Genomic DNA, 10,979 nt, shown 5'->3' on the forward strand with positions numbered 1-10,979 from the left:
AATTCGTTCTTTTCTTTTTGAGATGAGATCCTAATAATGCACTTAATTAAAAACTGGACTTTTGCCCAATGAAAAACATAGGCTATTAAATGGTAGTTAATGACTTAAGCAGCATTCTATTAAAGAATTACACTGCTTTGCTACCTATTATAACTAAAACAAATGATCTTGGTAGCTACTTTCTAATAACCACTTTCATTTTTCCAAATATCACAATAGTGCCATTTAACATTCTTCAGGAGCTACTAGTGAGCCTTTAGCCCAGCTCCAGCACTTGCATCCATTTGAAATCTAGCTGTGCAGGGAAGAAGCTCACCTGTCTTCCAAAACTGGTCTTAGGTTTTGAAAATATAAATATCTTAAACTCTAGGCATAAAAGCTCCTTTGTGGAAAAGGCCTTATCCTCCATCCCTTAGAATACTGCTGTTAAACTCATAATCATAGAAAGCTTGTCTTGCATAATGCCCATGTCACTGGTTTTAAATTCATGTATGAATATTCATTTCTATTAATTTCTTATTAATTTATTAAAAATAATTTTTATTGTCTTGAGTCTCATGGAGGTGGATTATTACTGATTAGCTGACTATATTCTGATTTTATCTACTGCTGGTCATCCCTTCCAACAAGTTTTGAAAGAATGGTTAAAGGTTTAGGATTCCCAAGATCTTGTTTTATGTCCCATTTCTTACACTTTGTAATCTTCAGCAAATTTCTAAAACTCTCTAATCTCTCACTTCTAATTTTGTTATCAGCAAGGGCTTGCTGCTCAATGTGCATAGAAGCCAAAACCATTGACAACAGCTTTTAAGAAAATAAAGAGCTTTTATTTGTGAGTTGACCCGCAAGAAGACAGGGGGATCGCTCCAAATCTGTCTCCTGGTCCAGGGGCAAGATTTAAGGGGCTTCAGCACCAGATCATCCTGGACAATGGTCCCTTCACTTCAGAAAGGATTCTGGGGTTCAGGTTCTGGTCATATGGGTACTTTGTATCCGTGGGGGGTGGGTGCACCAAGTATTGCTCATGAGTTGTGTTTATTTGTAAGTGGTGTATCCAATGTTTAAACTTCATTTTGAATCTAGTTAGAAACAGGATAGGACCAGTTTAAGCTGGTTCTCTGGTCACAATTTTATAAAATGAGAATAATAATAGCATTTTCTCAAATAGTTAACTTAGCCTGACTACATGAGCCTGATATATAATAAGCAAATAGTTACTACCAATTGAAGCATCATACCCAGATCCAAAAGTGAATTTCTGTTGTCTCTCCTTTAACAGCCCCACATTGATGACAATTCCATCATTCCAGGTGTTTTGGCCAAAAGCTTTGACCCTTATTCCCTTACACCTCACATCCACTCTGTCAGGAGATCCTGTTGGTTCTACCTTCAAAATATATGCCGATTCCCAAAGCTTCCTAATGGGTTCCTTGCTCTCATCCTTGCTCCTACCAGTTTATGCTCAAGCAGTGGAGGTGAGACTTTTAAACATCAGGCAGGTCAGGTTTACTCCTCTTCTCAGAATCCCACAATGGTCCCTCAATTTCACTCTGAGTAAAAGCTAAGGATTTTTAAATGGCCTACGAGACCCTATAAGATCTGCCACCTCTTCACATTCCTATTACCCCTCTAGCCACATCTCCTGTTACTCTCTTCCTGTTCACTTACCTTCAGCCTCATGGGCCTCTGAACTCCCCAAATATACCAGGCATAATATTAGAAATCAACTACAATAAAAACAATAAAAAAATTCAAACACTTGGAGGCTGAATAGTATACTATTAAACAATGATTGGGTTACCAAAGAGATCAAAGAAAAAATTTAAAACATCCTAGAAACGGATAACAATGAAAACACAACAATCCAAAACCTATAGGACATAGTGAAAGCAGTCCTGAGAGGGAAGTTCATAGTATTACAGGCCTACCTCAAAAAACAAGAAAAAATGGTAATAAATTATCTAACCCTACAACTTAAAGAATTAGAAAGAGAGCAACAAGAAAAGCCCAGAGTGAGAAGAAGGAAGGAGGTAATAGAGATTAGAGCAGAAATAAACAAAATAGAGATTAAAAAACAACAACAATACAAAAGATCAATGAAACCAAGACTGGTTCTTTAAAAGGATAAACAAGATTGATGAACCTCTAGCCAGGCTCACTAAGAAGAAAAGAGAGAGGACCCAAATAAACAAAATCAGAAATGAAAGAGGCGAAATGACAACAAACGCCACAGAAATGTAAAAGATTGTAAAAATATACTATGAACAACTCTATTCCAACAAACTAAACAAACTAAAGCAGTCATCAAAAAAGATCCAGCAAGCAAAAGCCCGGGGCCAGACGGCTTCACAGGGGAGTTTTATCAAACATTCAAAGAAGAAATAAAACTTATCTTCCTCAGACTATTCCAAAAAATTCAAGAGGAAGGCACACTTCCAAGCTCTTTCTATGAAGCCAGCATTACCCTAACCCCAAAACCAGATAAAGACACTACAAAGAAAGAGAATTACAGACCAATATCCCTGATGAAGATAGATGCTAAAATCCTCAACAAAATTCTAGCAAATTGGATCCAGTATTACATTAGAAAGATCATACACCATGACCAACTGGGATTTACTCCAGGGATGCAAGGCTGGTACAAAATCCACAAATCAATAAACATGATACATCACATAAACAAAATGAGAGACAAAAATTACATAATCATATCAATTGATGCAGAAAAGGCACCTGACAAAATTCAGCACCCTTCCCTCATAAAAACTCTCAGCCAAGTGAAAATAGAGGGATCATACCTCAATATAATAAAAGCCTTATATGACAAACCTACAGTCAACATCATACTCAATGAGCAAAAACTAAAACCATTTCCCTTAAGAGGAGGAACAAGACAGGGATACCCATTTTCACCACTCCTGGTCAACATAGTACTGGAAGTGCTAGCCATAGCGATTAGACAAGAAGTAGAAATAAAAGGCACCCAAATTAGAAAAGAAGAAGTAATATTGTCACTATTTGCAGATGACATGATATTGTACATAGAAAACCCTAAAGACTTCATCAAAAAACTACTAGAACGAATAAATGAATTTGCCAATGTAGCAGGATACAAAATTAGCACCCAGAAATCTATGGCTTTTTTTACACCAATAATGAACTCACAGAAAGAGAAATTTTAAAAATCACATTTACCATTGCAAAAAAAAAAAATTGAGATACCTAGGAATAAATTTAACCAAGGAGGTAAAGACCTGTACTCAGAAAATTACAGGATGCTGAAAAAAGAGATAGAGGAAGACATAAACAAATGGAAGAATATACCGTGTTTATGGATTGGTAGACTCAACATCATTAAAATGTCCATACTACCCAAAGCAATCTACAGATTCAATGCAATCCGCATTAAAATACCAACAGCATACTTCAAAGATCTAGAAAAAACTCTCCAAAAATTCATCTGGAATAAAAAAAGATCCCAAATAGCTGCAGCAAAGTTGAAAAACAAGAACAAAATTTGAGGGATCACAATATTAGATATCAAGCAATATTCAAAGCCACTGCCTGGTACTAGCACAAGAACAGATATATAGACCAATGGAACAGAACAGAGACCCCAGAAATCAAACCAAGCTATTATGCTCAATTAATATTTGACAAAGGAGGCAAGAACATACAATGGAGTCAAGACAGTCTCTTCAATAAATGGTGTTGGGAAAATTGGACAGATACATGCAAAAAAATGAAACTAGACCACCAACTTACACCATACACAAAAATAAACTCAAAATAAATAAAGGACTTAAATGTAAGATGGGAAACCATAAAAATCGTAGAAGAAGCCATAGGCAGCAAAATAGCAGACATATTTTGTAGCAATATCTTTACCAATACAGCTCCTAGGGCAATGGAAACTAAGGAGAAAATAAACAAATGGGACTACATCAAAAGAAAAAGCTTCTGCACAGCAAAAGAAACCATCAGCAAAACAACAAGAAAGACCACTACATGGGAGAACATATTGCCTATGTTATATCTGATAAGGGTTTAATCTCCAAAATTTATAGGGAACTCATACAACTTAACAAAAGGAAGATAAGCAATCCAATCAAAAAATGGGCAAAGGACCTAAAAAGATACTTTTAGAAAGAAGACATAGACATACAGAAGGCCAAGAGACATATGAAAACATGCTCACAATCACTAATTATACGAGAGATGCAAATCAAAACGACAATGCAGTATCATATCACTCCTGTCAGAATGGCTATCATTAACAAATCAACAAACAAGTGCTGGCGAGGATGTGGAGAAAAAGGAACCCTCGTGCACTGCTGGTGGGAATGCAGACTGGTGCAGGCACTGTGGAAAACAGTATGGCATTTCCTCAAAATATTAAAAATGGGACTGCTATTTGACCCAGTAATCCCACTTCTAAGAACATATACCAAGAAAACCAGAAACACCAAATCAGAAAGGATATATGCACCACTATGTTCATAGCAGCACAATTTACAATAGCTAAGATTTGGAAACAGCGTAAGTGCCAATCAGCAGATAAACGCTTTAGAAAACTGTGGTACAGCTATACAGTGGAATACTAAGCTGCTGTAAAAAAGAAGGGATTCTTACCATTTGCAACAGCATGGATGGAATTGGAGAGCATTATGCTGAAGGAAATAAGCCAGTCAGAGGAAGATAAATATCACATGACCTCACTCATTTGTGGAATATAATGAACAACATATACTGATGAACAAAAATAGAATCAGAGTTATAGAAGCATCGGACAAACTGTCCAACCTATGAGGGAAGGCGGGGAGTGAGGGGGTAAGAGATCAACCAAAGAACTTGTATGCATGCAGATGAGCATAACCAATGGACACAGACTGGTGTGTGTGTGGGGGTGTGGGGGGGGAGTGAGTGCATGTGCTGGGGGGTGGGGGCGGTAGGAGAAAGGTCAATGGGGAAAAAAGGAGACTTATGTAATACTTTAAATCATAAAGAATTTAAATTTTAAAAAAAGATAATAAAAACACCTGATTGCTGCCAAAGAAGATTATTTTTGCAAAAGACATAAAAAGATAATAACTTCACAATTGATTATACTATCTTGTCTTCTCACTAAGAAGAACCTAACTAAATAAAGGAGCTAACAAGAAGCCCTGGCTGGTGTGGCTCCGTTGGTTGGAGTGTCGACCTGTGCAACCAAAGGTCTCGGGTTGGATTCCAGGTTAGGGCACATACCTGGTTTTGGGTTCAATCTCCTGTCAGGGTGCGTAAAGGAGGCAACCGATTGATGTTTCTCTCTCTCTAAAATCAATGAAAACATATCCTCGGGTGAGGATTAAATAAAAAAGAGTACTAATAAGGCAAGTTATTAAATTGGTTATCCTCCTTTAATCTTCCCTTCCCTGACCCCAAAGAAAGGTCCATGTTTTTCCATCATTTAAATCCTTATCCCTAATATAGCACCTCCAGAGCTGATATCAGACTGGCTCAGCTCAAAGGTCAACTGTGCTTCTGATTCTCTGTGTAATCTTCTTTTTTAAAAAAAATATATTTTATTGACTTTTTACAGAGAGGAAGAGAGAGGAATAGAGAGTTGAGTTAGAAACATCGATGAGAGAGAAACATGGATCAGCTGCCTCCTGCATACCCCCTACTGGGGATGTGCCCACAACCAAGATACATGCCCTTGACCGGAATCGAACCTGGGACCTTTCAGTCCGCAGGCCGATGCTCTATCCCCTGAACCAAACCGGTTAGGGCTCTGTGTAATCTTCTTAACCTCTCTGTGCTTTCATTTCTTCAATACTATAAGCCCAGGATGTGGGGACTAATGAAATGATACATTTAAACTAGTTAGCACAAATCTGGTACAGAATATAAGCTATAATTATTATTTACTATTACCATTTGATTGAGTTGATAAAAAGGAAAGAAAACAGCTCTTATGAGTCTTAATGGTTCAAGTGCATACTCAATGTTCATGAAATGTTGGGAAACTGGGTCATAAATTCAAGCTTCAGAAGATACACTGAGAAAGAGTGGAGCTTTGGAGTGGTGTGACACCTCTGCCTGCTCATGTCTCAGGGTTGGTGCCCACAGGGCCAGCTGCCCTTGTGACATTTTGATGGGACAATCCAGAGGTGGAACTGACACAGTATCTGTACTTTTAGCAAACACTTTTGGAGTCCTAACTCTGGTGCCAGGAATGTGGCTAGACTAGGCAATAAGGAAGCAGTGGTGGCAGGTCACATCCTCTAGTCCTAGAAGCTGTCCTCAGGCCCTGACTTGTCACATCTCATGTACAGTCTAGCTCAGGGGTGGGCAAACTTTTTGACTCGAGGGCCACAATGGGTTCTTAAACTGGACCGGAGGGCCGGAACTAAAGGATGGATGGAGTGTTTGTGTGAACTAATATAAATTCAAAGTAAATATCATTACATAAAAAGGTACGGTCTTTTTTTTTTTTTTTTTTTTTTTTTAGTTTTATTCATTTCAAATGGGCGGGATCCGGCCGCAGGCCGTGGTTTGCCCACGGCTGGTCTAGCTCCCTAAACTGTTTATAGGTCATTAAATGCCATACCTTAGTGCAGCTATCCTCTCTTCTCAAAAGAAATCTAAGTATTACTTTTCCAAATATATAGCAGTTTCCTCTAAAAGTCATGCACCTCATAATAATTACAACTCTAGCACATATAAATATTATTATACAACCAGTGTACCAATGCCTTACATCCTGGCGTTTATTATGTACTCAAATGTATAATAAATACTTAAACTTTAAGTTACTTGCCAGTTAGGATGACAAGAATAATATAAAATATGTATATATTTTCCACACTAAAATATTATGTTAATAAGGATTGTTGTATTTTGAAGTTAGAATTACTAAGATCATTCTATTGCCTATAAATCAAAACATGAGGTTCTATAAAATTGATTTTGGTGCGATAGACTGTAAAATGCAAACTTAATTTATTATACCATTTGTGGAATCACTAAATGTGTTAGGTATAAAAATAATTAAATAAGGTTGAAGAGTATTAGAAGTAAATGAAAATAATAATGCTTTTTGAAAGGATGGTTAAAAAATTCAAAGTGGCATATTAAACAGTCATTTATAACAATGAATTTTATAAAAAGCTTACTGGAAGAATAATATGAAGATATCTAGAAAACTTTATTTGTAAGTGAAAAAAGGCAAAAAAAAAAGGTGGGCAATTAGTATACATTCTTAGGATATAAAAATACAAAAAATGTAATGGATACTAACATCATTTAGTAAGTACTGTGTTTAAGATTTAAAGCAACTAAATCATAGTCATCCATATTACAAAATTGTATTTCTGGAGAAATAACAATTGAAGAATTTTGAAATCTAATATTGACCTGCCCAAACTTGGGCACATCAACTCAGTTTTCAACAGAACAGGATTTTGCCATCAATAGGCCAGAAATGGACTGTATTCAGAGAAACAAAAGGCCTCTAAAGTATTGATATTTCAGAATCTAACAAAATCTGTTATCATTATTATTTTTTCCATTTTTTTGGTTAGTGATCAGCAATTCTAACTTTATCAACATTCCAGACAGGACAAATTCAAAGAATTAGAGCAATTCCCTAATTGCTATTTTAATGACAGACATAATGTAGTGCAATAGTCTCATTTACTGGTAAATTATCTCAGGTCCAGCGAGGTTAAAGCAACTTATTCAAGGTCGTCCTTGTTCTAGTTAAAGGCAGAGATGAACCCAAGTCTCCCAAATACCCAGAAAAGACGCAAATATTAATAATATTATAAAAATTACTACGTACTGATGGTCTGAAGATGACATTAAATTTCTTCGACCTTTCACCACATGTTAAGCAGGCAGGAAATACCATTTGGAAAACATGACAGCTTTCTTAGTGGAACCTTGGTTAATTTTGCCAGCCAGCATTACTGCTAGGAATGCCCATGTGCCATTCCTCACAGTATTTCAGTGAGGCCAGAGAAAAATTGCCACTGGAGGCTTATGCAAGGGGACAAAGGCTCTCTTTCTGAAATTTCCATTCAAAGGCCTAGAATTTAAAGTTAGAAGCAGCCTTGTACCCTTGCCTTGTTTAAGCCACATTATGCCACCAGAAACAATACCCTGGGGAGTGATAAACTCATGTGCCCTTTCCCTCTCTGTTACTTACTGGCCTGTTACTCCATTTCTCTTTCTCTAACGGTCACATTAAATGCTCTTTTTGAACCACTTTGCTGTGAAAGTCTAGGAAACAGCACAGTTAGCCTTCCACATGGTATGAATAATAAGAAACCCCTCCCCAGAGGAAAATGAGAGGTTCACTGAGCAAAGTTTTCAGTGGGGCCCCTGTCCTCCAGGACATAAAGCATGTTACCAATTTCCTTCATGCTATAAAACCACACTCTGGACATTAATTTCCAAGCCAAATTACAAGCCTCCGCCTGGTGTCCATATTTTCCCTCTATCTTACTTTAAGACGAAAAAGGACAATAATTCGGAAGAAAGGTTATTTTTAAAAAGAAGAGAGAGTTGTCTGAAGGTTTTCAAGGAAGGAACCTCAGATTCTACAGGACGTGCATTTAATCTACAGCGCCCAGAAATGCCCCGGGAATCCCTTCCAGTTGGCCGGGCTCCTGGATCTGGGCGACAGACAGCGGCTCATACCGGTTCCTCATGGGAACTTGTAGCAATTTTCTGGGCAGGAAATCAGTCAAATCTGATGAAACCGGGCGCGGGGAAAGGCCAGCCTCAGCCCCAAACTCCCATGGAGCTGGGTCAAGTGCGGACATCAGTGGTGGGACCCTGGGGAGCGGGCCCAAGAGGGGAAGGGGGCGCGCGCCTCTCCGGAATGCGGGGTCGTGCCTGGGACCCAGGGGCTCGGTGAGGGGACAGCCCCAGGGACCAGGCTGCAGCTCCCAGCGCTCCCAGGCCGGCTGGCACCGCTTACCTTGAAGGCTGTACGGGGGGACCTGGCAGGGGTGCGGGCAGGGCAGGGGTCGGCCTCGGGACACCGGAGGGGAATGCGACGAACTGCACAAGGCTGCACCGGGCTCAGGTCCTCTGCCTCAGGGAGGAAGTGGTGTCAGCCCTGCCCTTCCCCCGCGGCGCGCAGACGTGGGGCGCTTGCCGCTGCTTTGCATGAAGTGCAAGGGGGGCGCACGGATGGAGCACGACTGTGAAAAGTCGGGGCTGGTCTGTCCTCCTCACTGCATGTGTACCTCATTTCCTCTTACTTGCCCCCTCTGCACGGCAGCCTTGATAACCCTGAGGAAAAGAGGTGTTGTTTTGTTTGTTGTTTTTAAATTCTGGTAAAGTTGTGCCTTCCTGGCTCATCCCTCCCTTACTTGCGCCAAGCGCCCCCTTTTCTAAGGAGTTCCCCCTGGCGAACTGACCCTTCTTTGTCGCCTCAGTATATTAGTGGAAACTGGCAAAGGGATTTGGGGCCAGAAGACAGTTGGATAGAAGCCCAAGAACCCGATTTCTTTCAAAAGTGTCTTTCTAAGTGTTTACTTCAGTGCTCTCTGTGCTTCCTCTTTCGGGCCAGTTGTGCAAAGGCCTCTTCCTGGCTGTGCGCATCCCGCCCCCAGGGCACGCAGCTCTCGCCGCAGCGCAGAGGGACCCGCGCATTCCACCAGGCTGGCTGCTCCCTGAGTTCCGCTGACTTTGTGGGAACCCAGAGTGGGTGGAGGGATTGCAGTCGGGGTGGGGACTGGCGCACTAGGCAAAGGCCATTACTTTAGAATCAGATTGACAAGTTTCTCACCCCCAAAGCTTAACCATACACAGATGACAGGTGAGGCTCTAGCCTCTCATACATTGCTGATGAAATCCAAAATGGTAATGGCGTGAGCCCTGGGGGTTGTGTGGGGGTGGTGTTAGGCAATAGCTATTTAATTTACATATGGAATTACCCTTTGACCCAGAGATCACACTTCTAAGAATGTATTACTAAGATTCAGTGATGAAGAGAAGTAATGCATATGCACAGGACCTCCTATTATTAACAGCCAAGGACTGACTGGAATAACCCCAGTGGCCTTGGGGAGGGGAGTCTCCTGAGAGAACATGGGGAGATTTGAAAATACAGCAGTTAAAATCCATTACGATTTGTAAATAGGGTTGTATGAACCACCTCTTCCCCTACACAGCTGTCTTCAAGTATTTCCATGTGGAGAGGTGGTGGAGACATAAAGATATAAATTAGACATATAAGTTAGGTAATTTCATAGGTCAGTCATTTAGTTAATGAGAAACTATTAAGCACCTACTCTTCTAAGAGCAATGAAAATAAATAGTGAGGAAAATAATTACCTTTCTCATGGATGGTACATTTTAGTTGGGAGAAAGTAGACAATAAACAAATATTTAACAGGTCAAGTGTAAATGAAAAAGTGGTCACATACTAAACCTGACAAGCTCACTGGGCGGGGAGGGGGGGGAGTGCATGGCAGGCCTTACAAACTCAGAGACCTAAAGTGTTATCAGTGGAAGAGGGAAATCCACCAGCGGAAGTGGGTATCCCCTCCCCGCCTGGGTGCTTGGAGTTGGGTCCTTCCAACATCTGAAGAAAAAGAAATGTCTGAGACTCACACAGGAGAGGAGTGATTTCCATCCCTGGGTTTGCAAAGTCCCATTTCCCTCCATCCAGGCCTGGGAAATGTGCAGCTGGGGACTTGGCAGAGTGTGAAGCAGAGCCAGTGTCCAGAGTTTCCTTTCCACGGTGGAGCTGGGTCCTGCACAACATCAGGCCACTTGCAGTCCAGTAGTCCATGGTGTGTGGGGGCCACATGGCCTGGGCCTATGCGGGCAAATGCAGGAGCATGAGAGTCCCGCAGGCCAGGAGCGTGGCCTAGCAAGAGAGAGAACTCCTTTGTTTGGGAGGTAAGTGTCTCTAATCTTCTCACACTTGCAGTGGCCACACCTTTTCTAGCCATTTAGTTAATGACCCTTTCCCAGGT

General features: G+C 40.5%; 1 protein-coding gene across 1 annotated transcript in view; it reads right to left on the reverse strand.

Annotated features, from left to right (window-relative positions):
- The window catches only part of APBB1IP (amyloid beta precursor protein binding family B member 1 interacting protein), a 103,557-nt gene extending 94,475 nt beyond the window's left edge, over positions 1-9,082 (reverse strand). Inside the window, 1 exon segment of the mRNA XM_070433183.1 lies at positions 8,969-9,082. The gene's annotated coding sequence lies outside the window, so the exon portion shown is untranslated.
- Positions 9,083-10,979: the final 1,897 nt, after the last annotated feature.

Source organism: Myotis yumanensis, unplaced genomic scaffold (genome assembly GCF_028538775.1).
Source record: "Myotis yumanensis isolate MYYU_CA2020_CCGP unplaced genomic scaffold, mMyoYum1.0.hap1 SCAF_1, whole genome shotgun sequence".
Classification (NCBI taxonomy): Eukaryota; Metazoa; Chordata; class Mammalia; order Chiroptera; family Vespertilionidae; genus Myotis; species Myotis yumanensis.